The 27,464-nt window shown below is 41.8% G+C and overlaps 1 protein-coding gene across 3 annotated transcripts in view; it reads left to right on the top strand.

Moving 5' to 3' along the window:
- Positions 1-27,464, top strand: part of LOC128875564 (zwei Ig domain protein zig-8-like) — a 357,618-nt gene that overhangs the window by 142,981 nt on the left and 187,173 nt on the right. The window lies entirely within an intron of this gene.

Below are 27,464 nucleotides of genomic sequence, written 5' to 3'. Positions count from 1 at the left end.
ATTCGTTTATTTATCGTCCAACGAGTTTTTCCCTCCGCGGGTAGATCCGAGCGTGGAATAATTCCGCATAAAATAAATGGTGTCCGAAAGCAATAAAAAGCTGGGAATACGTAAACCGTGCGCGTCGCGAAAAATCCTCCCAGCCAGTTTCCGGCGACAGTTTTTCACGCCTGCGCGCCGACCGTTCGAAAAAAGTAGACTCGAAAACGTTGGACAAATTTCGTTTACGAGTATTTCTTTTATTTTTCAATTCTTTTATTTCTTTTATTTCAGCGACCCGCTGCGTTTCGATTTACTATTTCTTTTTGCAACCACTCGCGGTCAGCCTGACAGACTGGCTCCGTTCGGCGAACAGCGTTTCCTGTTTGGTCTCTGACGTAGTTTTGGCTGCCACTGGAAGGGGAACTTTACGTTCGGGTTAGGGAAACCGTACCGTGTGACGTTGTTTTTCCAGAACTGACAGTTTTGTGTTTAGTGGCCCGAGAAAGTGTTTATAGTATTCTTATTGTTTATAGTATTCTTATTGTACTCTTCCCCACCTAAACAAGGTCAGCTGAATGTCTCTTTCAATTGTGGTGGTACAAAAAATATTTTATATGCATTTCTTTATATGTATTTCTTTCTGTTTCATTACATACAGTTAGTTTGCATGAGTAAACTTTACACACTGTATAATGAAATATTTATTTGAAAACATGAAACCTACCATTTAATTTAGACGAGTTTCTTCTATCGACATAAAGAATTCGAACACTTATGAGACTGATTGTAGCTGACATTAATTTTCGTTCGTAACGGCCTGATCCTTTCAATCAGTTATCAATTCGAGCAAATTTTCGCCTTAGGGATCCCAGAAGTCAGTTTGAGTAACGCTGGATTACACTTTTATCGATCGTCGCGTATACGTGTCACAAGATGAGGACCGCTAATGGCGATCGTTGCAATTAACGCCGTCGCACCCTATCGCGCCGTGGGCTTATTACGTCGCCAAAGGGATCGTTCACGGTCGCCCAACGTACACGTGTACAACATCTGAGAAACTAAACGCGCTAATCATCGTAAGCGAGCCCTGTCCCTCATAATTAAGATGCGACGCGGCCATTGTTCGCTCTTACGAGTCCCGTAACCCGCTTTAAGCCGCGAGACACGATCGCGCGGTTTTACGCTACGCGTTGATTATCAGCGAGATCATTTCGAACGGATAACGCAACCTTGTTTACCCCGTTGAGTCATCCTGACGTTTTTCTCCGTCGACCGTTAGCCACGAAACGGGCGTGCCTCCCCAGAGTGCAGTTCTTCGCGAAGGCTATTTTTCACTATACATGGTCTCAAACAGCGCTCGCGTTGCCCTGGAGGAAATTAGTGGCAACGGGGGTCCTTGGTTCGACTCGGAATTGGTCTACTAAATTATTTCTCCGATCGAGGTGCTCGATTTTACGACCTCGAAGCATTTCTAGCCCATTTGAACCGCGAAATGTCCGAACGAGGAACACAAGTTGCGGTTAAATTAAATTTGAAAGGAGTACGTTTCCTCGTGACATGAATCCTAAATTGTCACCTTCCTACATGATTATCGTTGTTATAACTAACATTTTTAGGGCAACGATAAAAATTACAAAATACAGTCAGTCGAATATTGCTTGTTGCTGCACCGATGAAACATTTCCCTTCGTGTACGAGATTCACCCGTCGTAGTCGCTACAACGTGTGATCAACCGACGTTGCGGAACGAACAGTGACGGCTGCTTACAAGAAACTTAAGAAGAGCTACTCCCAAACGGCTCATAATAAACGATTCCCAGAGAAAATTGGAGTCCATTCCCCGCGTCGCGTAATTTATCACAGCGGTAACTTCTTCCCATTAATTCTCCAATAATTCTCTAATTTTCGCACGGAACCTTGTTCGTTACAGATCCCTCGGGAAAGCATTCTTCGTATATTCCTCAAACATGTGCCAGATCGAAGCTTGCTCCTTCGTTAATTTTTATAATTAAATCGATTTCGAGCCAATTTATCGCCTGTGTAAACATTAAGGGTCTCTATAAAGGGACTCTTTTATTTTGATCAGTTTCTAGACAATTTTTATGATTTTGTAGAAGTCAAAGTAGTTGACACGAACTTCTGAAATTTGGTTTATATACCTTCTTACTTTTACAGGCAAGAATATAAGACCAAACAATCCATTTGTCGACTTCAAAGGAACACAGTATCGTTATAGTTACGTTACATTCTTTTAGATGTCGATAGAAATATTTTGAAGGCCTCAAGCAACGCTAATATAACAACGAAAAATCTATTTCTTGACCCAGAAAAGAAAAGAATACACCGTCGATCGATCCACGTCGTGCAATTTCTCGCAGGTCCGTTTAAAATTAATAAGGACCCAACGCCAGCGTTGATACTCTTTGTTTCTGGTCGATAAATCATTTACGGAACGCTCGGTGAACGTACCATAAACACGTGCAACGTTCTCAAAGACCCTCGGTTACGCTGTAAAGCGCGATGGCCGGCTGAGTAGCTCGACCGTCTATTAAACTTGCGCTCACTGATTCCAGCATTAAAACTTTAGGGCATCGGGCGTCGAGTGTTGCCGCTTGCCAGCGATCCTGCTTGAAAGGGGACGGATCGCGTTATAGGATGAAAAGGGACGGGGTATAATCGCTGGCTGGGCCAGTCTAACCCCATTTGATTTAATTGAATCCGGACAGTGTCGCTCGGCTGCATTTAGCAAATTAAACGCTCCTCGCGACCCTCTATCGCGCTTACACTCACGCTCTACTTTCGCTCTGGCCCATTATCGACGGAAAATTTCACGAACGTTGCTCGAAACAACCTTTGGTCTTCCCAGAGGCGACTGGTCGCAATCTGAACGATTGCTTCTCTGAATGAGACCTGGCTCGAATCGCAGATGTCTATAAGGTAGCTCTGGACAAGTAGAAAATGTGGTCTGTTCCGTGCAGGGAGATGGTAGATGCGTTAGGGGATGGTTTTGATCAGAGTTGTAATTAGGTATTTTTATCTATGAGGCAACGTTGGAATATTTAAATTTCTTAACACCGGGTGTACAAAAATCGACGTGGACTTTTCAGACAACCCAATAATTTGAGAATTAAGCTGGACTTGACCAATGAAAGTCTTTAGTAGTCTTTAATAAATAAGTTATTTCAGTAAATGATAGACACAGTGTCCGTTATTTCATCGACGAAGATTCTATTCAACGTTCCTTGAATTCCACTACGGTTGCTGCGAACGGAGGCATGCTATGCCTTATAACGAGCCGAAGAAGAGGGTCGTTCCGAGATCCTCGATTCGGTAACGGCAATTCGCGTTTCGTAAAGTTCAACGAAGCCGTCCGTGGAACGACGAAGACGATCGACTCGTGCATACAACCGTTTCGTGAACGATGATTCACTATCGATTTGCTTTTACGTGGCATTGTCGTAAAAGAAAACGCCTTTGTTTTAGCGGCCGGCACGAGAAAGTCGCCGGTTTATTTCGATCGAAACGGCGAACTTAGAAGATGCACCTGCGACTCCCAGCTATAAATAGGACTGATACCAAAGAGGCGAATGGTCCCGAAAGAAAACAGTTGGTAGTTTTATTGGACTGAAATCAATTTAGACTGTCGGTTGTTATTGAAAAGAAGTTGCTATTAAACAAGTTTGTAGCTATTAAAGAAATTCTCAAACAGTGTCAGTTCGAGAGTCAGTAGAGGAGGAATAAAATAAGTAGATTCATAGACTCTGTCAAGTCTTAAATTTTCGTCGCATTCGAAAGTTATACGCAAAATGAATGTAATAAGCGTTCCATAGGACGATCTTTAAGAAAAGTAAAAGACAGAGCAAAAGAAAGCTTCGAAAACAGTTTGAAACAAATAGCTCTCACAAGATACCCATTGGCTCCCTCTCGACCAACGATGACGAAACGCTCAACTTCGTTTGTTAACGAGCACCACCGTTTGTTAAACGAATGAAAGAAACCTTCCACTTTGCCGAAGATCCATTATACAGAATTACCCAACTATCTGGATATCGTGAACTTCTTTTAATTGAAGTAAGAAGGATTGAACTTCTTCGCGTTCATCTTTTTGTCCACCGTGGAGACATCGAGATCGATGTCTTCTTTCCGAGTCGTGTGACCTGAAACGTGTTGGGAGCAGAACGGAAAGGAAGGGGTGAGTTCGACGCTTTGTTCGAAGTTTGCTAGTTGGGACTTATCGGAACTGCTTATGTAGCAAACAAGGACTGCGACAGGCATTTGGTTTACGATCGGGTTGCATCTGTGTTTTGCGAAACTTAGAATCTCCGTCCGTCAACGTACTCGTTTAGATGGAAATTTATAAAATACGCCCTGTGTAAAGGTATTTCGCGCATAAAATAATGCGCTTGCATGCAAATTCGCAGTCTATTGATAAGTTTTGCCAAACCCATTCGCAATTATAACCAAGATTCACGAGTTGCTTAATAGTACAAAGTTCTCGAAAGAATGGCGAAGCGAGTCTCGAGATTCGCAAGTTCGCGAACGATCCACGACTTCCGTGGACGCGGGTGATTTACGATGCGATTAAGCCACCGCCACGATTGTACACTGATTAAACCCATTAAAACTCCAGAGTCCGATTTCGCGGACGTCCGTGCAATATGAACTCGTTCGACGCGTTTTAGCTCAACCAACTTCACCAGGATTTATGGGTTTAACCTTTCGACACTACGTTCTTCGTTGGTGTGTTTCAGATATAGAAATGTAATTCTGTCATTTGACATTTTTAAAACGAACACTGGACTTTGCTGCGCTTCATAGTTTTGCTCATGATCATTCATGATCTCAAGTGGATTCTGATAGCAAATTGAGAAAACACAAAAGCAACAAGCTTGTATTCCATCAACGTTGCGAATCAATACTAAAATTTAACGAGTGACTATAGCTCGCTGGCAGTATCGAAAAGGGTTAATAAAATTTCTAGAACGTTCGTGGCAACATCGTTATGACGTTTCGTGTAGCTGAATGCCTGCTATAGCGTTTGCGTTAATATTTCCGAGTAACAACGCCCAGATTATGTTCGAGATTATTTAATTCGTGCCGAGCGATACGCGGCCTGAATTCGTAACTTCTCTGATTATGTAGGTAAAGTATGTTAATGCCGCCGGATGTTTTGCATAGAACGCGATTGTGCTTTCTGTGGTTGTTTCTTTCCAACTATTCTCGGTAACAGCTCCGTTGTGCCTCGTTTGCGTAAAACAATAACCTACGAGCTTCGTATATATTCGTTCGTTTGATGTCCTTGTTGTGGAACTTACTAACTCTTAAATGCCCTAAGTTTCAAGTTTCGATACCGGATTTTTAAATCGAATTGTACACTTGCAATTGGTTTGTTTTTAATATTTGGCTGTATGTATGGTACCACTGAATAATGCTTTTCCGAACAAAAGTTAAATAAATAAACGTCAGCTGTCAAAATTGTTCAAATAATAAATACATTGATATTTTCTTTAAATTCAATTTAGAAAATCAGCATAGCCAACCGCACAAAGATAACAATTTCAGAATGCAAGTGACGAGCTGTCATAGCCGAGCAAAACCTCACTTGAACACTAGATAACGGACAAAAATCAATTTAATTCGCTACGTTTGCTCCAACGAACAGTTATTCGAATCAACCTCTGTCCACTTCACCTAAAATACAATTTCATTTTACGTTTAACATTTGGATTTCTCCCGAACAAATACCAAATCAAAGGTCGTTTATCACGGGACCTGTTGGAAAGCTTCGCGCAAAAATCGCGCGACAGTCCCTGCGCACAGCAAATCGATCTTTCAATTTGAAAATCTAGAAACATCTCAATTGAAACAGGAACAATTGGTATCGGTTTTTTACGGAAAGTACCATTGTCACAGAACGAACAAATACGCTACGACCGCAGTACGTCCGAGATTAGCATGCACCGGAAAACGTGCTCGATCTTGATCGAACTTGTAATAAACAACTTTATCGGACGGTTCCATCCATCTCTGAAGCTTGAAGGGGCATCAGATAATCCCAGACGCCCGCAACGTTCGATTGTGCGTATCCGTTGGTGACGTATAGTGCGGATTCAACGTTGCAATCACGCTGATACAAAGACGACGTCACTCGCATACGCTCTTGGACATTTCATGTTATACAGTCTGCCTAATAAACAACAGAAACGACGGCTTTCGTTAGTACATTAGTAACTATGAAGATCTTATTACAAGTTCGCAGACATTAGCCTGTTATTATTTGCGACGAATTTTACTCTCCGAGATTTCTTCTCGCAGCCGAAAGCTAACGACGTTTAACGTTTGCGTTCTCATAGCTAGATAAATGTTCATTCATCCAGTTGCTTGTTCTTTAGTTTCAAATTGCGTTGTACTCGCACACGTTGCGTGGTAACAGCCCACCGTGTAATAATGTAAAAAGTTGCTTAGTGTGGGGAAGTTTTTTTAGGGACGTCGCAATGCGCCGTGGCAATGCGGACAATTGAAAAGTTCTCTGTTAATTTCGCGACAACGTCGGCAGCAGATAATCAGGGGTAAGAGTGAGATAATCGTGATATTTGCATGAATCGGTTCTATTACGATTGTTGGGGTGGGAATTTTAATTTTACTCATATACGAGAATACAGACGAAGAAAATATTTTAGGAGAGTATATTACACTGTATTAAAAATAATCTGATATACTTGTTTGAAAGTATCTCGTATAAAAAAGATAAAACAGACTATTGCTCTGATCACTGATGTTATTTTTAAAAGTACGAAAATTGATTTTACTGCCAGAACGGGTTCTAGATCAACGCTGGTTGTGTTCGACGATTGGAGAACGCGAAATATCGAGTTAGGGGTGAATCGATAGGAGCTTTCGACGCAGCCAAACAAGAAAAGACCATGATTACCTGCGTGTGTATACCCGTTTCACAGGAGATTGTTGCGCACACGGGAATCTGGCGAGCTCGCAACGATGCGATGCTCCGGATTGCCTTCCTGGTTCGACGATCTCGTTTGTGGACGAAAATATTTGTTCCCGTTGTGTCGGACGCCGCGTAATTAGCAGACCCTGCTCGGGTTTCCCGTTCAACCATCGAAAATGAGAATTATCCGATGTATTTTCGCCCGATCGGAAGTAATTTACCGTGGATCCATCCTTGAGTTGGGCGAACAGTCGTTCATGGGCTGTTATCGCGTTAATCAGAGGCGAATCGGTCGTGAAAGTGTTTATCAACCTTTATGGTTTGAGACATAAGCGTATTAGGGGCTCCTATCAGTTTGTTCTTTTTTGATTCTTTATTTTCTAAACTATTGGAAGAAATAAAGTACAAATAATAGAAGATAAAAGATCTAGTAATGGAGACATAAAATTATAAAATAAATATATACTAGCCAGTAAACTATGTCGATCGAGCAACATTGACAGACCATTCTATAGTTTCTTCGTGTTTGATCAGCATTGCAATCAGAGTCCTACGCTCCGAGTTCCGCATCGTCACCCTCCTGGATCAACACTTTCCTAAGGAAGTTGCACGGGAGTAAAAACAAGCCAGTCTCGACACACAGCTGCGAGATATTGCCCGACACGTGGAAAGAAAGGGCTGCAGTGATTCAATTACCTATCGCAGTCCTGCAGGTTGTTTACTTTAACGAGGTTGTCGGTGCGGGAGCAACATTTTGTTCCTGAAAGGTGGTGACGTTCAGTTTACGATTGCTTATAAGAAGCGTGCTTTATTGGGCCACCAAGAGCAAAAATTGTGGTAGGGAATATTTCCTTCTGGATCTCTTATTCCCTATGGGTCCAGATATTAGGGATACAGGTCGCCCTGAAGAAACGTAAATTCTACCCACGGAGGGTTAATAAATTCTGATCTTTAAAACGGAACAAATATAAACGTCAACAATTCGACAAACTTGACTTAAACTCAAAAACGAGATCATCTGGTTGCGACTATCACCAATAACGAAAATTCGATTAAAAATCAGTGCAGTAGCGATACAAGAGAGACTACTGGAAGGGGATGTTCCGTAAATTAAACCGCATCGCTGTGAAAAAAACGATCGCGTTACACCGTAGGCTTTCGAATGGCTACAGGAATGAAATACTAGACCTTCGAGGCGAGATTTTATGGTCACAGACGACGCATCGTGTAGCTCATGTTCGACAACCGCACGTACCCTCTCGTAAAGTGTCACCTGCAGTAGGACCGAAATGCGCACGACTGTGAAGCATGTTTTCGAGCACACGCTGTCCTGGATCTCCTACCTCTTTTTTTTTTTGTGTGTCTTCGATCATATTTGGACGGGTCGTTGCGCTCTTCCCGTGCGCGCTTGTTTGGCGTTTTCGCATGCGAACTGAGAGCTCGCGACACGATGCAGCAAGTTGATGCGGGTTTTCGGTCGCAGCTTCGGAAATCCCATGTATTTTCTATCTGGCTGTTTTTTTTTTCGTATTTCGAATCTCCTGTTCGCGATAGTTTCAAAGTGCAAGAATGTTTTACGTGGTAGTGGATTGAAATTGAGCCGAGGTGTGGTTAAAATTTGGCGTAGTAGTTTTAACGAACATTAATTTAATTGGGAGCCCGGTATGTTATACTACAGTGTATATCGACGTATGTATAGATATGCAGGTTTCTATTTAAAAATTTAGGATTTCTACTGGATGAGGATAAAAAGTAAACTTGCATTAAAATGTAAAGAAAATTGAGCTGTCTATATTAGGTAATAAATACAAGAACGATCAGTCCAGAAATAATCCAAGTAAATCCATTTCTCGATACATATAGATAAAAAACTCCATAATAGATAAAAAGAAACATTGCAAATTTAATAAACACGAAACAAAACAGCATAATCCTCGTTCGAAATAATACTCCATCGACGTTCGAACACCTCTACTCTTCGTGAAAACGCGCCATCCAATTACCCCTTGAATGTCTTCTGCCTATCTCTTATATAAGAGCGAACACGACTAGTTCCGTAGTAAATTGGCCCGAACGATGGTCCCTTTTAATTAATTGTATCGAATCGATGGTCCTTTTGCTGCATTCATTATGGCAACATGTTCGATATCGCAAACGCGTGTGCACGGGACCCCCGGTTCGAATATACGAATAAATTATGGAACCAACGGCCGGTGGGAACAGCGATCGCATCAGGACGCCGTGTTTTCCGTGGAATTCTCATTTGCATCCTGCCGCACGGGAGAATGACAACTAGATTTCCGCGCGATAAATGAATTGCGACGCAACGATAAGGCGTACAATGGACACGCGCAACGGGAGATGGAAGTTTATTAATCCGCGGCAAACGCGAGGAATTTTTGGAGAAATTAAAATGGCTGAAAGGATTTGGAATCGGGAGGATTAATTTAACGAGAAATATCATTTCGCAGGTGGGAAGGTGGAATTAAGACGATGGAAGGTGATGCTTGTTTGAACAGGCAGAGATTAGAGGGCTGTATCGGTGCGAGATTCTAGTCTTCCAGAAGCACCCATTCATGGCTCAAACAAAGGAACCAAGATTTCTTTGCCGCTTTGAAAACGCTTTCTCAGTCCAGGCGTCTCTATTCTTTTCCTGAGTGGCGGTTTACCTCTTCAGCTAAAGAGAGCGCGGTTAAAACGTGATACCCAGTCGTTTAACTCTTTATCTTCCACTTTCTATATGTTTTACTATACATCCCATTTTTCTTTAATTAAAAGAAATGCTTCTTGGATATGAATACGTTCACAAGAGAATTATTATTGAAGTATTTGGTTGAGCCCGTAGAGGTGTCAGCTGTTCTCCTAAGAAAACATTATAATGCACATTATTTCATCGCATTCCTCAACTTTTTGTTTCATGGAGTTAATCGATTCGTGCAATGAACGTTCATATGCTCATTCTACAGTTTTCCTAAGTGCAGTTTAGGTTCGATAAATTGTTCGTTTATCGACGTAACTTTACACGTGCGATATTTATTCGTCGACACGAAATTAAAGTGCAGACTATCGTGAATAATGTACCGAAAACAGTCACCTATATTTACAATTGTCACGACGGAGAGAACAGTATGCCATTCGTTCCGATGAAACATCTAGCTGGGTGATCGTCGTTGCTGCAGTGTTTTCAACGCGGCGAAAAAATAGCCGCAGGTGCGATAAACTCGTCTCTCCTGGAAAACACAGCCAGGCTACACGTTCGATGTAATGCCTCGAGCAAGAGGAAGCGCTGACAAATGTTTGCAGGGTGCGCCATGTGGTAGCAGCATGCTCCTAGCATTGGTTTCATGCTCCTAGCATTGGTTTCATGCTCATAATGGGTGTCTACCTGTGCTGGATGCACGGCTCTCGTTGTTTCGTTCACTTGATTCGGAAACGACGATTCTTTTTACGGATTTCTGATCGTTGAACTTCTACGTGGACACTGAGAACCATGTAAAATTCTTCTGGGATTAATTGGATCTTGATAGTTTACGACAGTGACGTAGCGCCTGTTGCTTTGCAGCTGCGAGCGCGTTGCTTTTATGGTAATAAGGGAACTAATCATGCTAACGGGCAGCTGAACCATTCTTCGAATAGACGTTGACGTTTTAGCAATTTCACCTTCGTGACAATTTATTGTATCGGATATTGAATTTATATTGACTTCCTGTTTTTGATATTTTTATTTTGTTCAACTGGGTGGAGAGATATTTCATTTTTGGAAATAGTAAATAACTTTGCTTTGCTCTGTTTCGTATATAAATTGAATTTTTTTCATACAAGTATTAGGTACTCGTTCTTCCGAGCCACTTTTTGAGTTTCTTTATCGTATTTTATCTACTTTTATTAGAATATGGATTTCGAAACGAAGCTGTTCTCTCTATCGAATATTTTTAAATAAACTCGACGTAATTACATTCTTAACAGGAAATAAACTAAACTATCCGTAATTGTCTTTTCCGTCTTACGTCTTTTATTTGTAAACAAAGTCTATCTCTGGAATATCTATATTTAGACAGCAGAGACAACTCTTTTCTCTGGAAACATTTTGGCTTCGTTTTATTCCTTGGAACGTATTTATACCTCCGCTTCCACGAGGGAAGTTTTCCTCTCTACTTGAAACAAAGTTCAACCGGTATCGTTTCTTACTAGAACAAAACACTCGAGCGAATTAAGCTTGATTTGAATTAGATCAAAGTTACATAGCAACTCCGATTGAAGAGCACTATCCTTGGCCGTGTTTGCTCTAACACTGCCCAATTACCGACTAAACTTTGAGCATGTGAGGCAACTCGAGAAGCAGCTCAAAATGGGGGCAATTGGTACATTAGGTGTCGTAATAAAGTTATACGACTTCGGTTATAAATAAAACTCTCTCACTCCTAAAATTCAATAGCGACAAAAAAACTCAAAAAGGGTCCCGTCTGGACTCAAAACGGAGGCAATTGGTACATTAGGTGTTATAGTAAAATTACATGACCTCGCACCCTTAGAAATAGAACTCATTCACTCCTAAAATTCGATAGCGAAAGAATTTCGAAAGGTACAGTTCTGGACTCGCGTTAATTTCCTCGGAATTAATTCCCAAGGAAGACTTTATTCTGGAGCTTAATTTGCCAGCCTGGTCCCCTTAACGTCGCGATAAAATGGGGAAAGTTCGTGCCAGTTCGGCGAGCGGTTATCTGGCTGGCTAATCGGCCTCGCGAGCCAGCAAGCCAGAAATCATAAGCGCGAAATTCCGTCGTTCGTTTCGCCCCGTTATCGGGTTCGGTGAAAAATCGTCACACCGCATTAGCGTTTCATGAACAACAGCCAGGATAGGTTGGTAGTCCTCTCACGCGATCAAGAAACGACCGAGAGACGAAAGGAGGGCAAGGTGTCACGGTTTCTGGCTGTCTGGGCCGTTCGAAATCTATCCGGCGTACTCGTAAACCTTCCTCCTCCTTTACTATCCTATCTTGATTGCCGATCTAAATTATCTCGCTAATTTCACCTGGTATCGATTGTACACAAATCGGGATTTCTGCTATCTTAGTCGGGTATCTTAATGGCGGATCGAATGGCGCACGGTGCCGCGAGGGGGTGAATCTAGGCTACGTGCTGAAAGACATTGATGGGAATCGGGTTAACTTGCTTGATTCCGAGAGCGTTGCCGCGGTGCGGGCCCGAAGTCGTTTTCCTCTTCGCTAACGATGTTGCAATTTGTGCAAGTTCGACGCTACGAATTCGACGCTGGTAGCATGGAAACTTTTGACGAGAAGTCGTGGGGCTACTCTGTTGAAATTCCGCGGCGGTATCTTAGGTTCGGGAACTTTCCCAACAGTTTACAACATTACGCAGAAGATTGCATCTGAAGCCTCCTTCCGAACCGTTGAACGAGTTCAACAGGATCGTTACTTCAGGTAAAGGACGGGAGTGAAACAAATGTATGAATCACGTTTTGTTTGTTGAGCAAAATCTATTCGTTGCAAGTATATGTATACAGTATTCCAGTGATGAAATTATAGGGGTTCGCTTTTCGAGTCGGTGCACGGCCGTGTTACTTTTAAATGGAAAAACAAAGGTCCAGACGTACGTAGGACGTTAATCGAAGGATTTCGTCTCGTAACATCGATTTTGGAAATTAATTGCGTTCCCCGGGCACTGGTCAGCCAAATCGGCTTATGTACGTTGGGAATTTCTACCGGAGCGTGTACATCGTACTCTTCCTCCGTCGCTTCCCTTATAATCCGCAATGTCGTAATTCCTGATACGACCAAGAGAACCTTCGCGACGAAATAAATCGAAAATGTTCCCTGTTATTTTTCCCTTCGAGCAGTGGCTCTCAAGGGAAACGATAAAGTCGGCTGAGCGCATAAAATGTTTTCGTGATGTTCTAACGACGAAGATTCGTAAGATATTGTTCTATAAACATTTTGTTCCTAATTGGCTGAAATAAATGCTCTTTCTTACTGCAATAACGTGATTAGATTATATTGATCGCCACTTTAAATAAGCAAAACGGGCTTTATATACTTTTACTATCATTAAAAGTAGACAAGTTATTTAATTATCGTGTTTTATATATCTCAGTCTGTATATTACAGCAACAAACACGTATGGAAATTTATGTATAATTGTACTTTAATATTATTATTAAATACAGAATAATAATATTACTTCAACGGAAAACCACTGAATCTCTGAATATATGCATGCACAAAAATTCGAAATAATTTCGTTGAACAACGACGAGTCGTGTGAAAATATTTTTCATTTTTGTTGTACGCGAAATCATCACGATTTTCGAAATGGTCTGCATCAATTTCGCCAATGAAGAACCGCCGAAGTTCATTTGACGCGTATACGCGCGCGACATCAAGTTTCAGAATAATGTTTATGGAAAACGACAGGTCGAACGAAAACATTTCATTCACTTTGCTGCGAGGAATCCAAAAGCCAAAATTTTCAAACACTATATTACATATGCATTTCGACAATGGGATGAGGGCGTGGTAAAGCTCCCTTGCCAGTACACGCACGGGCCATTAACTTTTCAATTATTTTTTCTCTCGAAAACGACAGGATGTATGAAAATATTTCATTCAACATTTCTCACTCACTATAGCACGAGCAATCACCTCGAGTTTTGAATCTCGATCATGCATGTATTCCAGCAACAGAGAACTATCAAAGCACCCTTCTCTAGTATACGTCTGCTTCAGAATTCAAAATAATTTTTCTCGAAAACGACGCATCGTATAAAAATAATTCTTTCTATATGTTTTGTTCGCCATGCTAGAAGGAATCGTCACAATTTTCAAAACATCCGGCGTTAACCATGCGTTTCGCGATACGGTCGCTTCTGTCCGTCTGGTGCCAGTTCACAGTTGAATTACGCGGCTGGCTTGCCCGGATGAAACCGAAGCAGGGCGAAACTGTGAAACTATCCGAATATCGTACTCGACGTTAATGATGCCACCGAACCGACGGCCTTTGCCCTTTTACCGTTACCGTATTACAGAGCTGCAATCTCGCGGCCATAAATTACACGAGCAAGGAGAACGTGCCCGGCTTCTGTCGGAGTTCCATGAAACATCGGGAACTCGGTGCCCGGCAGAGAGCCGGAAGATTTCTTCGTAATTACAGGATGAATTTATACGCGTTCTAATGGGGAACGTTACATCTACTGGAACGTACAGTTTCGAAGTGGTTCCTTGTCGAAGCTGCGGGCGCACTCGAGACGTTCCAAATTCGGGATAAGAATGAAATTAATTGTGGCAAAGTGCCCCTTAATTCGATGGAGAAAAATCGTTGAATCGGTAGCTTCTAGATTTTCTGTTGGGCGATTATGAGATGTATCACTTTTTATGGAAGGAAATTATATAGTGTACATAGATGTATACACGTTTATTGGTTTTGCAAGCAATTCGAGTCCCACATTTGTCCGACGAAGTTTCATAACTCCTACGCGTTAAGCAGTGCAAAAGCGTTAGTACTACAATATTGATACGATCGATACGTGCATGAAGAAGTCACCATCGTGATCACGATTTACCAACACCTTGGAGTCTCTTAAGCGGTTAGTGTCTCGCGCTACTAAATAATGTCTCATCGTAAACGACCTATGAGACGAAGGCTATAGGAAGCAGACGGAATTCATTAAACAAATATGACGAAAATGAACTTCGGAGAGATAATGCTAGGAAAAGTTTGCTACTTTAAACTTGGTTATGAATTTTCAACAACTTAAGCACTTAAACTCCTATAAACAACTAGGCGTTGAACTTAGATGTGCTTGCAGATCGTGACAGAAATATTCTTTAAAAGAATTCTTCTAAATTATGAAGAGGCGGCACCGAATTTGATTTATTCATCTCGAGGTATCCTTTCTATATTTTGAGTTGGAAGTCTCCGAACCCAGCTTAACAACTTTCTCAACAATTTTACTTTCTGAATTATAGTTCGAATAGTTTCCAAATTCCTTTCAGATATTGACAATCAACATGATTAACCATCGGCACTTTCCAGTAAATTTGAAGTGAAACGCGTACTTTCTCGTCCACCTTACGTCTCCTGTCGTTTTCAATTTCTCTTGAAGATCGCTAAACCTGGCCAGTAACTGAATCTTTACTATCGAATCTTGCCATTCTTCCTTTTGATGTCGTCGCTTCTTTCACTTTTCTTGAAAAGACGTTCCGACAGACTTCGATATCTACTTCCAAGAATTTGCCATCATTTCTTCGCGAGAACTTCACCGATCTCGGCTGTAGGTATTGAACGTCTCAGTCTAGTTCCAAGTCGTCTTACAAACTCGTCTCATGGATGTTCTATGCCACGGAATCCATGGAATCGATGGGATCGAAATAGAGATTCTATGCCGACTAGTCAGATTCTTTGACTTCTTTCTCGGACTTGTCAAAAATTACATTTAATATTAAATCAACATCCTTTAAAAACATCCTATGTCTTAAGTAAAAGTATAATTCTTTCATAATCCGGTCGGTCCAATTAATTATAAATTCCGTATCCCGACTGTTTGTTACCCAAAAACGTCGAAACATAATCTGAAGTTAAATTCATTCAATCCCCGACGACACACACCGTTCTAGATCGGCTTAAAATCAGTTGGCTTTCGAGTCCCGCTGTAAAAGCGGATCTTCGACAATCCTTGGATAAATATTGTCGAATAGATCCGCCTTTGCCTCGCGGACTCGCAGTTCTATAGAATTTCGTGATTTTCTGCGACCTTTGACGGGATTTGTCGATAGTCGATTCATCGTGTCTAACGAGATCAACGTATGCGCGAGTGTCGTTAGCGATTCGAGACCTTCCTCGGAGGAAACCGCCCTTAGTCGACGGCTCGATAGGGAATTCGGCTTGCGTGCAACGCAGAAGCCATTCTTCAGGCGTGATTAACGAACACGAGGAGGATATAGTCAGCGGACGGTCTTGGTATCGTTGATCACGTTCCCTTTGATCGTCTTCGCAGAAGTGATGAACGGTGCGCAGCGGAACGAAGATTAAAAGATTCGGGAAGGTTGAGGCAGCGTCATTAATACGATCAGTTCCTCATTTTCGTCAAACAATGTGTGGAGAGGTAGAGAAGTTCAGAGCATGTATGGATAGGAGACGTAAGGGAAACTCTCCGCTCCATCTTTAACTTGACGTCGAACTCATATTCTAACTTTATAGAACTCTTATACTATTACATGTATGACTAAAGTATAACATTCCTGAAGGAATAAGATTCGCAATAAGCCAAGCCCAGCAAGCATGAATTCCCTTTTCAACACATTTCTAAATAAACTCAGATGTTAAGGGTCGGGCTAGATTAATATCCTGGGCGTGACTTCTTCGCCGTTTCAAGCATTACCAGTTTCATTGTATGCATTTCCCTCCTTTCTTGTCGCTGATGGTAATTGGTACTTATGTGCTTTGTACCCGAAACAACTATTCCTGGGGCAGAAGAATGGTCGCCGCGAGAAGAATAAGAAACGCACAATGGAGCAGGAAAGTTAGCGGTGGTTATTGTTTCGAGAACCATTTTTTTTGTTTTTATTATGCGGCGGAAAGCAAGGGAAACTCTATTCCTTGAACAGGAATTTAAAAGTCAAACGAAAGGATGTATGCAAACGTAACGCAAACGTAACGCAAACGGTTCAGAACAATTTACGTTAAAAATTTCGTTGGCGAGAAATAGCCCCCGCTACGTTGGCCGTCCACTTTCGAGCATGGAAGGTGAAATTACCACATACCAACGCGCGCAGCTCGTTACACTGTGCTCCTGATTATGAGAGAGTTTCGAATTTTTATTAGGAACGCTTTTGAAATACTTTTCCCGAGAGTACCGGCATTATCAGCCGCTAAAAATGTCTGTTATTTTAAACTCGAGATATCTAACGGCGATAAAATTCCGGAAAACCGAGGCGAATTTTCATTCGTTGCATGGAATTTCGAGCTGCTCCCTCCTCCGAGGGATTTTGTATTTTTAGAAATTTCTATTTTTCTTCGTTTAACTTCCGACAGTTTTCTTCTGCTTCGTCGGATTACGCGCTGGGAAAGTTTCGCGTTCCAGCACGATGACGAAGTGCAATCCAGCTTCACGATAATCGCGAAACTTTGAATGAATTCCAATGAAAGTTACGCGACCGCTCGATGCTAACTTACGTGCAAGTTTGTATTACTTCGTCGGACTCATTTTACGGGAATTTGTGTGCGAATAGGAAAAGGAAGTTATAGGATCGTACGGCTTACCATGAAACGACGCATGGTTACCATTGATACAAACAAAATATATCAAATGGATGAACAAAAAGTAGCGTTTCCAAGAATTTTTGATTTTAATTGAAATTTTTGAATTTGAAACAAGAACTTCATTTATTATTCCCTCGTTTACACATAATTTTCTTGGCGCAGGACAGCGAAGCGACACAAGCATTTGTCAAGTGGGACTATCTACTCTTTCAATCTTCTTGAGTCATTAGTAACTGTACAAGAAAAAGTGTGTACCACTTGTCTAATAATTAAATATTGTACAATGCGAATGGTAGTTTTAATCTTCGATACCGTACTCCGAGGGTTAATCAACCAGACAGGCAGCAATTGTGGTATCTGCACTACGTTTTATCCTTGTCAGTTAAGATCTCACAATACTCATGTCATCATTAGTCACATCAGATTCGGTTGGGCGTGTAACTCGTTGATTATTACGGAACACGTAACAGGGGAAGAAACTAAATCAAAATTCTTTCATACCAATGGTTTTCTGTAATTTTTTTTTTTCAACTAGAATCTCTGCCAATAATAATTTAATATTGTATTTTATTTTATTCTAACACTTGAACTATCAACCCAACCAATTTCACCCATCTACTTCAGAATTCTTTTTTAAATTGTTGGATTTCTGACATTTTCGCTACAATTCACGATCAAAATTACTGCAACATGAAAGGAGGTATTTTCCCCTCCGATCTTCATTTTCGAAGATTTAGTACTATGCATAAAATGCACGAGTCGAGTGTCGATAGGTATAGGTTAATAAATTAAATTCGATAAGTCCACCTTGGATCGAAGCCCCAGAAATTACCTTATTGCACCATAATCTTTCCAAGATAATCCCTCGTCGAGTATTTTCCATTACCGGTTAACTCCCGACTGTCTCGACCAACCCATGTCCTCGCAAATTCTGAACCCTCAGCAAATCGCGTAAACTAACTACCGTGTTGCGAGCGTGGTTGTTTATTAAAATTGTTATCGCTCGATAAATCTCATAGATCCGGGTGAACAACGTCATTATCCGCCATATAACTAGCTATACGAATTTTACGCGAGAACCAATACGGAATTCCGCGGGGTCCGATTTAATCAGCCATGCGACGATTTACACGTTCCCAGGATGAACGCACGCATCGGTACGGCCCATCGAGGATTTCTTTTCTACGTTACCGTCGTGTTTTATTAATATGGTGGTTTTCTACCATGACGCGTTTTAGCATAGTGAATGACGACGTTTTACAACAAAAAAAAAAAAAAAAAAAAAAAATTAAGCATACTTCAGGAATTTTTTTCGAAGTCTACAAAGTTATGTACAAGCAGTTGAATCAATTTCAATCATTCACACAGGTTTCAATTCATTCATACAATTCCCAACCAAGTGAAATATTGTGTCGTTGCAAGATCTTTGTTGATTTGTACCTCTATAATGCTTCATAGTGTAGCCATTTTAAGTTGGATGTAATGATAGATAGTTTATCACTTAAACAACACTTCATTTCAACAATCTTCGTAAAATTGGTTCAGCGTATAACACGCGGTGCAACTTAGTGGAGCATACGTGAATGTACACTCGAAACGAAACGTTACAGACCTCCGTCCTTTAACGAGGTCTCTCTCAGCAGGTCGTTGAACTCTGTACTCGAATTCCGAAGCGTTTCACAATATCAAGAGGATGCTAAAAAGCCCACCAGCAAAGAGATTCGGACGTGTATTGGCACACGTGCCCGTTGACCTCTCGCGATACTAATGGTAATGCGGTCTGCATGGCCTCCGTGGCTGCCGACGGAGGTCAGCGCAGAAGTTTCCCCGGGATATTTGTAGGTTAGTTATGGCTTTTACACGCGAGGTCCTGGCGGGTCACGCCGTATTATGCGGTCCTTGCAAGGCGCGCGCGTCGTGCCACTCAATTTAACCCGGGCTACTCCGCGCCACGAGCCGCCCTCTCCATCGTGGCTCGCTGTAATTGCGACTCGGCCTGCCGTGCCCCTCCAAATATCTTCCTCGTTCGCTAACACGAGGAGTCCAGAACATTCCTTGAACGGTGGTCCACTCGTAACATTATCAGCCGACACGTACAACACGGACCGTACTCTGTCCATTAACAGATTCACCGCGATACCCAATTCTCCGCTTCAGCTTCTTCCGTGGGGTCACCAGAATCATCCTTACCCTAACGACTTTTAGGTAGTGATGCAGCTAACGAGCCAGACTTGATACAGACGCTTGGGAAGCGGTGACCTGGGGTTGGAAACTTTGCAGTCTGAGAAATTGATTAGGTATCATGGGGAGAGGTGAAGGCTTCTTGAACGGTGACGTGGGATAGGTCTACTTGGAACAATAATGGGTGGCATGGAATAGTTGTGTCTCTAAGAAATTAATTAAATATTGTGCTGTAACTTGAAAAGTTGTTTCCGATTAAAAATCACCACATAAGACATAACCACATAACATTAGATAATTTAAAATTTGTCGCAGCATCTAATTTTGTAACCTCTCCGATAAATTCACGAATCCTCTTCAAATTTATTTTCGTTATCGCCTCGCTGTAGAAATTAATTTGTTTAGTTCGTTAATGAAAAGGCCTGTCACTCATGACGTGGCGACCGATATATTAACGTAATTTAGAAACATTCTGCCGCGTATTTCTTCTAAAAAATCCCAGTAATCGCATTAAAGTTATTCATCACGCAAAGAGTGATAAAACCTCCGTCGCTGCCTGGAACATTTTAACGTCTCAAGACATCCAAAGACTTTAAGACCCTCAAGGTTTATCAAGAGCGTTAACTCGCTCAAGATCTTTAAGACTCTCAAGGATTCCCAGGGCTTCGAATAATATTTGCAGAGGTAGAAGCCCCTACCTGCCGCCATCGATGGCGGGGAGCACGGAAATTGGCTGGACGAGTCACCTGCACAACTCCCCACCCTCTCGTTCGTGGTGATATGTACAGTTTCTAAATATTTGACAGCGGTTCCTCTACGGTCAATTATTAACCGACCTTTTAACGTAATTGCCGCGAACGGATTTATGCGCCGACACGTATGCGATAGCGGCTCGAAGGAGATGCGCCGGCACGTATGCGATAGCGGCTCGAAGGAGATGCGCCGAAAACCATCGAGAATCGATCACGCCATCTTCTTCGGCGATAAATTTCGAATTCGACCGATAGGATGGATTCAAGCTCGCCTCCTTTCCACGGAGAGAAATTTCTCCGCGGGAAGAACGTGAAAAGTGGAGTGGCCGTGCTTCACCCGACGATCGACTCGAAACGAGGCGGGCAAGATCTCGATTGCCACATTTCAGATTAAAACACGTGCTTTGCATGTTGCTGTTCGAGTTTCGAACACGTGAGCTTGCGTATCCCGTGTCGGGTTCGAATCGTGAATTCGTGCACATTTCTCGAGGTTGCTCGCTCGACTCGGTATGGTTGATTAGCTGCAAAGTTTCGTGCGCAAGTCGAATGGGTGAAGCGTACTGCAGGGAGTAGGAAAGATTTTTGCTGGGAAGAATGTGGTACCTATTAACCCATTCGGGTTGACATCGGTTTCGAATAAACTATGCTATATCCTCTGAATAGATTTGTTCGTAATATTTGCTTCGAATATAACAAACAATGAACGTACCCTTATTTCTGCGCTCTTAAAACTGACTGTACTACCAGAAAACCCGGCAAAATAAACGAAATTGCAGCTGAATACACCATTTCAGCAGCGACGCGAAAGGGAAGCACACGATAAACGTCAATCTGCTTCCTGTCGATATCCAGTTTGCGTTACAGCGATTAAACCGTCATAAATTTACAAAATCATCGATAGCTATAGGTGTGAATTGAATTGCGGAATGCCGCCGTGTAATCATAAATTCAGACACAAACGAGGAAAGACTTTAATGAAAATTTCTCGTTTTCTGTTGCAGGTAAGCAATTTCGTCTATACGAGGATACAGGATTTCATTGTTTTACTGATATTGCAACTGTAACTGGTAAGTGATGCGAGTAAACAAGAGCCAAACAAATCGACAACGTTCCCTTAATTTATATGCATGAAAGCCTATTGATTGCAAGTATGCACATAAAAGTTCTAAATTCTTATGCAACTTGTTCATGAATTTTATTACACGAGTGGTTATATTTGGAACTTTATTTTGCATACTTAAGGGAGTACCGCATACTTCAGGTTATTCCATTATCGTTGAAAATTTATAGGAATGGAAATGCGGAGTCGTGAATAGAGATTGGAAACCGTCGAAGACGTTTGACCCATTACTTAGTTAAACAGAGCACTTGATATACGCAGGCGAACCGCAATGTAATTACGATACGAGCAAACGTGGACGATATAATTTAAACAGCAGCTATCGGGTTACGACTCCGCAGCAAACGTGATTAAATTAACCAAGTATATTACACTGATACGATCAATGAAGAATGATTCGATTCTAATTCGCTCGGGCCGCTGGCCGCGTTGCAATTGCAAAATTATCCGAGTAAACGGTAGTTTATGCGAGCGATATTTCGTTAACCTCGCAGTGGCAGCATAATTACTCCAAATCATGGTCTTCTGTCGAAGCTTGACCCACAAAGAGTCAAACGTTGCTTATGTCCTTGTGAATAATTATTAATTCATTCTTTCCTGTCGAAACGTTTCATAAAGGTGAATGGATTGCAATTAACGGCTGGTCATTTCAGAGCGACCAATTCGAATTACCATTATTTTATCATTGTTTCGGTCTAAACAGACTTCAATGATGCAAATAAAAGTTCCAAATTATTAAACCTGGTTGATTGAGTACTCTAGTGACGCAGCCCTTAAAATTTTCAACAAAAGTCGGCCCACAGCCAATGGGTTAAATCGCATCGCGATAAATCGTATCGGTGCGACTATAGATCGCAGGCCAAGGGTGGCGCGGTTACGGGTGCCCAAAAAGTAATAGTTGCAGATAATTTTGTCCTCCGTCGCCGGTGCCTCGTAACTCGACGGAATCGCGAAATATCATTCCATGCCAGGGAGGTCTCGTGTAACGTGTTGCCTGTTCGTGCAGCCCGGCTTAACTGCATCTGCCACCGCGAAACAAACTGAATACTAATAACCGTCCGCATGGCGTTGGGTACCGCGCGCAGCCATCATATTACACAACATCGAGTGCCAACTGTGCCTATCCCGTGGGTTTCACGCGTGTGCGTGTACAGTATATCTCGTTCAAGCGGATTCAATATCGAGCCCGGGTTGCGCAGCCGCTCGACGGGGCGGCCGTGACACGTCGATGCTCGCAACCCGAATTAATTTCATACGTAACTACGCAACATTGTGCCCGTTTAGCGTGTACGTGTCTGGAACCGCAGCCTACATCCGGTCTGACGGAGCGATTACGTATTGATAGAAATCCGACGAGCCGCCCGCGATAGAAACGATCCCTTTGCTGTGTTAGACACCGAGCGAAATGAATTAACTGACAACACTGGTCTTTTTTAGAGAAACTCTTAAAGATTTTTATTTGTACAACTAGTTTATCGTGCGAAATCATTTATTGCAGCGAAGGGCCTTAATTCGGAGATTTTTGAGAAATTGTGGATTAAACGCGGACTAGTCTAAAGCTCTATCCTCGTTCGCAGTCTGAAAAGAAGAAGTGTGAACTACTAAGTTCGTTTCAAAGATTACTGTGTACTTTCTCTTATTAATACATCCCCGCTTAAATCAATGTTACATAAATGGATACTCTACTACCAACTTATTCCAAAAAATAAATCAAAGAATCGCGCGAATAACGAGGTCCTGGCTGAATAGGAACAGCTGAAAGCCCTTCGCTAGAGAGATAAGAAGCTCCCGTTACAGCTGCATCAGATTTCTCGGGCAAATTACAGACAAGCGATTTAAAGTGTCCTAATTGGAGCTCTTTGATACGCTGGAGCCTCCGTCGATCATAAATCATGCCATCTTCGTTCCTATCGCGGCTGAAATTTAGCAAAATGTCGATAACTGTCGGAACTTAATGACCATTTAACAAAATTCATACTCCATTACTTCATCCCCCACCCCTAGCGAGTTGCACGTAAACGACTGAGGGCAAAAAATTCACCACACGACGTTTATAGTGTATCGAGCCGTTTCGAAGCGATTTACGACCGCGGTAAATTATAGCGCAGTAAATCGTGGTTTGTCAATATACATATGGTGACGTAGACAGAGTCGAGGTGGACCATCGTCCTACCGCACGTGGTCGTGCAACGATTCCGTAGGGTCGTTCTTTTCAACGTTTACTGCGTACCAACACTAATCCCACAGACATATCATTCATTTCGGGTAATTTCGTTATCTTTCGTTCTTCGTAAAAGACACTTTATATTTGCCTTTTTCGGCAAACATATTTCACGTGGTACTAAATTGCATACACGATCGTGGCAAGTTTAGTATTAATTGCTTACTCGTCACTGTCTACATTTTTTAACAGACGGAATTACTGTATAATTAGTAGGCTGTGGATTTTTATGCACTTATGCAAGAAATCAGACCCTCGGTTTTCAAAGCTTAGATATTATGAAATCTTTACTTCAGCCTCGGTAACGGAATAGGTGTACCATTACCCACTTATCGATTAAATTGTCCCATGCTTGCCCAGATAATCGACGTCCCTTCGTACAAACTTCCTGCAGTCGGTAAAACTTTCCTGTGAGTCACTTTTGATTTTCCCAAAGTTTCCGCGTAAAGGGCAAACAAAAAAATAACCAGATCCGCGCCACCTGCGACCAGACAGAGGCTTCGATGTTTTCCAATAAACTAAAAACTCGACTCGAACGCTAGGTCAATCTCGCCTTCAGGCGCCAGCGTTTCCCTTCGAGTCCCGAGTCCCTCGAATCCCGGGAGATTTAAGAGAGTCGGGGTAAACTGTTTTATTACAAATAAAACTTAATGACTTGGTATCGATGATTTTTTCATTGTCGAAAGGAAAATAATGTTAATGAAGGGACCAAAAGAAGGTTTATCGTTTGAAGTGTCAGAATGTATTTGTATTTGAATGTAATTAGAAAGTTTTATACAGGCTTAAATAAATAAAAAAAGAAAACTGACAGAATATAGAAATAGGCTTAAATAAAGGCACAATAATAGAATGAAAAAGGAAAGTAAAATGTGGGTAAAATAGGAAGCAGCTGAATAAAATGAAATTGATGAAAATGTTTGACCCGAAGCTCGTGTCCACAATTACATCTAAATGGTAAATAAATAGCAGATCAAAAATACCTCGCGAACAAGCACCGACTGCCAAACGTAAAAATTAAATAGTCCTCTGCTGAGTATAATAAATTGAATTATCTGGGAGAAGAATAAATTAAATCATCCGAGTGAAGAATAAATGAAATCGTCCGGGTGAGAGGCCAATTGAATTGTTTGAGAGGGAAACAAATTAAATTACCAACAAGGGAAGCAAATTTTAATCGATTACGTAGGATTCGTGTCGTTTCGATTACGGCAACTACCAACTCTCGATGAACTATATTATCCGTTATTCATGGTCACATTTGAAGCTCACAATGCGACGGGGATATCATCGAGCTATCGAATCGTTACCGTCTCTGGCGTAAGGAACCAGTGTTTTCGTGCGATTAGGCAAATAATTGTGGCAACAAACATCTGCGCGGCAGCTGACGCGACGTCGTCGGTCGAATATTAATCGGTCTCGTATCGTCACCGGTGGCTGTAAATCGTTTATGCAAATCTTGTCACGCACGCTGACCCGTGTAAACTTTTTCACCCACGCCGGCGAACCGTGACTCGACGACTTAAAGCGAATGTAGATGCATTATCAAAATAATACGACGAATAATGCTTGTTTGTTCGTCAATCTATACCAGCGATAAAGCCTCGAATGTTTTTGGTGCTTCCTAATTCGACGTTCATTTATAGTTTTTATTCTTGTTCTCTTTTATGTCGTATTTTATTAGGTCCATGCATACGAAACTTTCGAAAGTTCAGTCCACTTGAAATTCTTTCTATTTTATTTGTTACTCGAAATTTGCATTAGCAAGCGAATTTTATCCATCGTGGATCGCAAGATCGTTTAAATTATTCATGCCTCTCGAGCCCTCGGAGAATTCGCGCGATTATCAACAGGATCCTGTAATCGATCCTGGGAATCCTGAATGTAACAACAGCGATTGTTCGAACGCCCGTAACGATGCGCATTGTTCGTCCAGGAATTTTCGTTCCGGTCGGAACGGAAGATTTTCGATCGCGTGCACTTCGGAAACACGCTTCTCAACTCGCGTTTCTGGATTACGAGATCACGAAAACTTTGGCTGTTTCGTGTAACGGAGTGCTAGTATCCGTGTGTGCGATGGAAACTGCCTTCTCGATAAGTTCTCAGTTATCTAGGATAAGACGATCGAGAAATGATCTGCCCTCTTGCATCATAAGTGAACCATGACTTGGCGTTAAATATTCTTTTCTCCCAAACAAAGAAGTGCCGTATCGACGTTATTCAGGATCTTTTTATCCTCGTGTTCTATTATATTATGCTGATACTATGTTCAGTTTATTTTTAATATTCATATATTTTTCTGTGAATAAAGTATCAGAGGTAAGGTGGGACAGTTTTTAATCCACCTAACCCTTTATGAGTTGAATCGAAAGCAGCGATCCACGTTGAGTTCGAAAGCTAGGTTTGCTCTTGGCACCGCGCTGTTTCCAGCATTTCGGTCAGTTGCCAGTGGCGTGCAAACGGCCTGCAATTAGCCCGCTTTCTAATTTGGTTTCTGGCTTGCCTACCGTCGACGATCTGACGATCAAATCACGTGACCCCCAGCCAGGAGTCGAAGTTGAGGCAAGTAAGTGCGCCGTAACTCGATAGCTTCCTTCGTGGTCGTAATACCGCTGCAACGTTTTACGATTTGTTCCGGATTATATCCCACCCCCCCCCCCCCAACTCTTCGTTACTGCTTCGCAGCTCTGCGCTTTAATATATTGCTTGGTTAATAGATCGTGTTCGTTCCTGCAAATCCTACAGTGGCGGCCCCGTTACTATACTTACGCACAAGTTAAACTCGAACTTTCGTATATTTTCTTCGCAGGGTAGGAAGTTTACACTACGCGTGCAAGTGGAGGATTTTATTTTCTCGAGAAATTTGGAAATATTTTATGATGGTACACGGAGAGAGGGGAAATATGTTTGTCGAGGATGCATTTTTAATAATTTTTATCGATGTTTTTATTCCACGTTAACCCTAAAAATTAAATAGAAAAATAATTCAGGTCTGGAGGGATTCATAAAGAAATTTGTATTCACTTATTCCATGAAGTCGCTACACCATCAACGAAGCAAATATTTACCTAAACAATCTTTTCGAGTGATAATAGATACGAAGAGGTATGCCAGATTAAATCAAGGTCCGTTTCAAAAATTCCAAGGAAGGATTTCCAATATCATCTTGAACTTTCCAAATCCCTCCAGTCCAATCGGTCTGAAAATTTGACGAAATCTCCAACGCTCAGGAACGAGCCAATTTGAAATTTCACGGCTCCTAGAAGTAAGAATTCCACTAGGTTCTAACGCTTTATTTCGCGGGAAACGAAAGTAAACTCCATCCTCGGCGAGCGTTTATTTTCGGAGGACTTCTAGGCGGCTTCGATCGTGATTTTCTACTTGGACGATGAAGTTTTACGGAGCGTGAACGAAATACGTAGAATCCGAATAATGGAAGGGGGTTCGCGTCGGGTAGCGATATTACGGATTCTCCTTGGATCGCGACGAACGTTGCACCGCCAGCGGTAAATGAAGTTCGCCTAAGAGAAATCGAAAGAGAATTTCCAACCCTGAAGCAACGAACAAGACGCGACGGATCGTCGAATGGGATGAATTCGCGGAATAGCTGCTTTCGATCAGCAAACCACACTTAGGTAGAGCGAAAAATCACTAAAATTAATTTTATTTCTCGAGGACTCGCGATGATATTCTAAAACATGTTCTTTTTAATTACTTTATTTAAGGTCACATCAACTACGAAGTTACTAGTGACCACGTCAACGATTACAATTTAATTATTATACAATTTATTTAACACGTTATATGTCATCAATATCTTGACTAATTTCAGAAATTCAGAAATGTTTTATCGTATTTGGAGTGTCTGACCAGGTACGCTCGAACGTGTCCTATTTTACTGTAGCGCGCACGTACTACCTCTAGCGAGGAAGCTGCATCATCGTCGACCTTCTGAGTCACTCTTTAACTATTTAGTAATCAATAAATAAA

Source organism: Hylaeus volcanicus, chromosome 4 (assembly GCF_026283585.1).
Source record: "Hylaeus volcanicus isolate JK05 chromosome 4, UHH_iyHylVolc1.0_haploid, whole genome shotgun sequence".
Classification (NCBI taxonomy): Eukaryota; Metazoa; Arthropoda; class Insecta; order Hymenoptera; family Colletidae; genus Hylaeus; species Hylaeus volcanicus.
Note: the sequence above shows the minus strand (reverse complement) of the source record. Positions and strands in the feature narration are given on the sequence as shown.